Source organism: Meles meles, chromosome 20 (assembly GCF_922984935.1).
Source record: "Meles meles chromosome 20, mMelMel3.1 paternal haplotype, whole genome shotgun sequence".
NCBI lineage: Eukaryota > Metazoa > Chordata > Mammalia > Carnivora > Mustelidae > Meles > Meles meles.
Window position 1 is genome coordinate 27,757,571 of NC_060085.1, and position 5,899 is coordinate 27,763,469.

At 32.8% G+C, this 5,899-nt stretch overlaps 1 non-coding gene across 1 annotated transcript; it reads right to left on the reverse strand.

The window, feature by feature from the left end:
• Positions 1-4,737: 4,737 nt before the first annotated feature.
• Positions 4,738-4,926, reverse strand: LOC123933311. Its single transcript, XR_006816558.1, has one exon. It is a non-coding gene; the product is annotated as a U2 spliceosomal RNA (small nuclear RNA).
• Positions 4,927-5,899: the final 973 nt, after the last annotated feature.

A 5,899-nucleotide genomic window follows, 5' to 3' on the forward strand; every position in this document is an offset into this window, starting at 1 on the left:
CCCATTTTATATATGTCATCAATGAAAAGTTTTTGGCGCCTTTTCTAGACATGGCAGTGAGGTGGGGGCCATCCTAGGCAGATGGGTTATGACTTTTGGAATGAAAATTATAGCAGTAAAGACAAGTGATGAATCATAACTTCTAAGGACAGATGCTTAGGAATCAGGAAAGCTTGGATCCCACCTCTGCAGCTGATTAGCTGTGGGACTTTGGTCATGTTACTTAACCTCTTCTCTAGGACTCAGTTTCTTCATCTTCAAAATTAAGATTCTACTTATTTGAGTTCTAGGGATGATCAAAGGAAATAGTATTTGTAATGCCTCCTTTCTAGGGATGCCAGCTATTTAGTAGGTGTGGTAGATTAATTGCAAAAATGACCGAGAGTCTACACTCTTTCCTGTATCTACACCCTTTTAAAATAGGACTTTGAACAAACCATAAATGACTCTTAATCTCACAAAACAAACTGGGGGTTGCTGGGGGGAGGTGGGATTGGGAGAGGGGGAGCGGGCTATGGACATTGGGGAGGGGAGGCGAACCATAAGAGACTATGGACTCTGAAAAACAACCTGAGGGTTTTGAAGGGTCAGGGGTGGGAGGTTGGGGGAACAGGTGGTGGGTGATGGGGAGGGCACGTTTTGCATGGAGCACTGGGTGTTGTGCAAAAAGAATGAATACTGTTACGCTGAAAAAATTAATAAAAAGGGAAAAAAAATAAAATAAAATAGGACTTTGATGTTTCTCCCATCAGGGTATACAGCCTATTTTTCACATCTTGAATCTATGATGGTCTTTTGATTTATCTTAGCCAATGTAATAGAGTGATTGCAAGCCTAGACCTTAAGAGTCATTACATTATTTTCCTCTTCCTCTTGGACCCGTCTAACTGACATGAGAATAAGCTTCACCTAGGAGCACATGGAACTGATCTGAGTTGTCTCATGTAAGCCCATCCTAGATCAGCTAGACCACTGCTTACTTATCAGTCCAAAGACTTGTCAAAAAAATAAGCTAGTTGTTGTTACTGTTTAAAGTATAATTAATCTTCAATAATCTTCACATATTTAAAACATACAGCTAAATGAATTTGTATATGTAGTTATATGAAAACAACATATATACAGCAATGAAACCGTCACCGTAATCAAGATAATAAATATATCTGTCACTCCCCAAAGTTTTCTTGTGCTTCTTTGTTGTCCCCATCCCCAGGCAATTCCTGATCAACTTCTGTCACTTTAGATCCATAAGAGTTTTCTAGAATTATATGTAAATGCAATCACAGAGTAAAAATACTATTTTTTTTTTGTTGGCCTCTTTTACCCAGCATAATTATTTTGGGATTCATCTGTAATTCCCTATATATATTACTGTGTAGTATTCCATCTTATGACATACCATAATTGTTTATCCACTCACTTGTGATGGATATCTGGGTCATTTTCAGCTTTTAGCTATAGCAACTAAAACTACTACAAATATTTGCATGTAAGTCTTTTTATGGATATATGCTTTAATTTCTTTGGGGAAATACATATGACTAAAATGGCTAGATCATATGGAAGGTGAATGCTTAACTTTTTAAGAAATTGTGTAACTGTTTTCCAGTGTGATTGTATCATTTTACATTCCTATCAGCAATGGTGTTTGTTTCATATTTTTGCCAACTCTTGTTATAGTTAGGTTTTAATTTTCAGCCATTCTAAAATGTATGAAGAAGTATTTCATTGTTGTGTTAATTGATATTTCACTAATGACTACTGATGTTGAGCATTTTTTATGTATTTATTTACCATTGGTATATGTGTCTATTCAAATACCTTGTCCATTTAAATTTTTTGATTGCTTATATTTTTATTTAGTTTTGAGAGTTCTTAATATATTCTGTATGTAAGTTCTTTCATCAGCTATATGATTTGCAAAAATTTATTCCCAATGTGGGTCTTATCTTTCATCCTTTTAACAGTCTCCTTTGAAGAGTAGAATTTTCATGAGGTCCAATTTATCAGATTTTCCTTTTATAGGTAATACTTTTGGTGTCATATAAGAAGCCTTTATTTAATCCAAAATCATGAAGATTTTCTCCTCTGTTTTCTTCTAGAACTTCTCTAGTTTTGTTTTACATTTTGAGTTGATTTTTATATATGGTACAAGATATCGGATGAAGTTCTCCTTCTTTCTTCCCAATTCTAGTGACATATGTTGGAAAAAACTATACTTTATTTACTGAATTATCTATGCACCTTTGCCAAAAATCATATTTGATATATTTGTGAGTCTGTCTCTGGATTTTTTATTCTATTCCATTGCCTCTCTTTATACCAATGCTATATTATTTTGGTAGTAGCTTTATAATAAATCTTAAAATCAGGTAATAGGAATTCTTTTGTTTTGTTCTTTTTGTAAGTTGTTTAGGTTATTCAAGAACCTTTGTATTTCTACATAAACTTTAGAGTAGATTTGTCAATTTCTACTAAAAATGTCTGCTGGGTTTTTATTAGGATTGCATTGAAACTATAGACCAATTTAGGGAGAATTGACATCTTATCAATATTGAGTCTTTTGACCCATAGACATGTATTTCTATCTATTTAGGCATTCTTTAGCTTCTCTGACAAGTGTTTTGTAGTTTTCAGTGTATAGGTCTTACATAACTTTTCTTGATTTTATTGCTAATATTTTTCATTTTTGATAATATAAATGATATTTTAATATTTCAATTTCTGATTATAAATTCATACTATATAGGAACAGAATTAATTTTTGTATATTGATCTTTTATCCTGTAAACTTGCTAAAGCCAGTTATTTGTTCCTGTAGCATCTTGTATATTTCATCACATTTTCTACTTTTTCACTTTTTTACTACTCAGGCATTTTTACTTTTTCCTTTCCAATCTTACATGTCTTGTTTCTTTTTATTGTTTTATTTTACTAACAGGAATCTTCAATGTAATATTGGGTACAGTATTAAAATGGACATCCTTGCCTTGTTTCTGATTTTAGGGGGAAAGCATTTAGTCTCTCTCCATTGAGTATTTGGATTTTGTAGGTTCTTCACAGGCACCTTTTATTAGGTTGAGAAAGTTACCTTCTATGTTTAGTTTGCTGAGAGTGTTTAACTGAAATGATGCGATAAATATAAAAACATAAAAAAATTAAGAGAATAAGGATTGAAGAAAACAGCACGCTGTCACAAATGAAAAGAAAGCTGGAGTAGATATATTAATACTGAGGTTGATTTCAAACCAAAGAATGTTATCAAGGATAAAGAGAATCATATCATAATAATAAAAGAGAAGTCATCAAAAGGACATAATAATTGCTAACATTTATAGACATGATGACAGGACTTTAAAATTTTTGAAGCAAAAATTGATTGAGTTGTAAGGAGGAATAGACAAATCCACAATGAATAGTCAAGAGTTTGTATACCTTTACCAATAACTGAGAGTAACTACACAGAAAATCCTTCAGAAATAAGAGACTTAAAAATACTATGAGCAACAAACAGTTAAAAAATCAAGTAAGCGGGGCACCTGGGTGGCTCAGGGGCTTAAGCCTCTGCCTTTCGGCTCAGGTCGTGATCTCGGGGTCCTGGGATCGAGCCCTTCATCGAGCCCTTCATGGAGCCCTGCATGGAGCCCTGCATGGAGCCCTGCATGGAGCTCTGCATCCGGCTCTTGCTTGATGGGGAGACTGCTTCTCCCTCTCACTCTGCCTGCTTCTCTGTTTACTTGCGATCTCTCTCTCTGTCAAATAAATACATAAAATCTTTAAAAAAAAATCAAGTAAGCAAAAAGGTATTGTTTACAAGAAAGTAGAATGGTGGTTGCCAGAATCTTGGGGGAAGGGGAAATGGGAATTGTTTAATGGGTGTAGAGTTTCCGTTTTGCAAGATAAAGTTATGGGGGTTGGTTGCACAACAGTATAAATATACTTTTATTCCTGAGCTGTATACTTCAAAATGGTTAAGATGGTTTTATGTTATGTGACTAAAAAAATTGATATCTGCTAATTAAGATTATAACCAATTTCCTATAAAATGAATAATGCATATATATTATCAAAAAAAGATAAAATTTTTACAATAACACCTAGAAATAAGCATAACAAAATATATGCAGGTCCTTTATAAGGAGAGGTATAAAACTTTATTGTGAGACATTAAAAAAGACTTAATGGATGGCATAGATCCTGTTTATGAACTAAAGATTTAAATATTTTTAAAAGGTCAGTTATCTCCAAATAGATGTATCCATTCAATGCAATTAAAATGAAAATCCCAAAAGGTATTTTTTGAGGAATTTGGTAAGTTGATTCTAATATTTATATGTTAAGAAAAGAACCATGAATAACCAAAGGATTCTTTAAAAAATAAGGTGACAGACTTGCTCTAGGAGATCCTAAGAATTATTAAAGAGCTGGAGTAATTAAGTCAGTGTGGCATTAGTGTAGAAAAAACAAATCAACAAATGGAATCGAATAAAAATCTTATAGACATATTGACACTTGTTATATGACAAAGGATTCATTGCAAAACTGTAGGTAAAGGGCAATCTTCAGCAAAATTTGCTGTGACAATTAAGTACCCATATAAAGAAAATAAAGTTGTATTTTTTTTTTCTTTTCCGAATGCAGTAAGTTTTTATTATCGAGAGCAAAGCAGCATAGCGAAAAAACTGAACATAAGGCTTCTCAAGTTCCAATTTTTGTACAACAGTTAATTCCCCCTGAAGAGGGTGCACCATTCCTGGAAGTACTGCAATACCAGGTCGATGGTGGAGTGGACAGAGCAAGCTCCTATTCCATCTCCTAATTCCAAAATCCATTTAATATACTGTCCTCAGATAGAAGACATATCAGATATTAAACTGATAAGAACAGATACTACACTTGATCTTCGTTAAAAGGCCAAGAAGCGATAACAAAGTTGTATTCTTAAACAAAAAATTTATTTTATGTGGAATAAGATCTATAATGACAGACAAAACAAGAAAATCTTCTGGCGGACACTACAGATGACTATATTAATGATCATAGAGTACATAAAAGTTTCATTTAAGAGGACACAAAACTTATTAATTATAAACAAAAATATTTTTTAAAAATTGTCTACATTAAAATTATGAATTGTATTCATCAAAAGATATTACAAAGTGACTGAAGAGATAAGCCACGGAACAGAAATTTCTAACACATCTTTCCAACAAATGATTCATATACAAAATGTATGAATATGGGGAAGGGAAAAAAGAGAGGGAAGCAAAGCATAAGAGACTCTGATATAGAGTTATATATATATATGTTCTCTATAGAGAACAAACAGGGTTGATGGAGGGGAGGTGCCTGGGGGAATGGACTAAATGCGTGGTGGGTATTAAGGAGGGCACTTGTTGTATTGAGCGTTGAGTGTTATATGTAAGTGATGAATCCCTAAATTCTACTCCTGAAACCAATATTACACTGTATGTTAACTAATCAGAATTTAAATAAAAATTTGAAAAAAAACCCTCCTACTAATTAGTAAGAAAAAGAAAAACAAATAAAATTGGAAGTGGAAACTTCAAAAATGAAAATTTCAAAAAAGTAGAAATCCAAATGGCTAATGAACATGCGGAAAGGTGCTCATTCTTATTAGTAGTGGGGAATATAATTAATACCCCTATGAGATATAATTACCACTTAATGGTTTGCCTTAAATTAAAAAGTTTGACAATAAAAAGTGTTGAAAATGATGTGGTCCAATCAGCACTATCATATGTTCATGGGGGTGTAAATTAATATAACCATTGTAAAACAATTTGGCATTTTCAAGTACAGTTGCAAATATGTATGTCTTATGACTCAGTACTTCTGTTCCTGGATATATATCTTAGAAAAATAAGCATATATATAT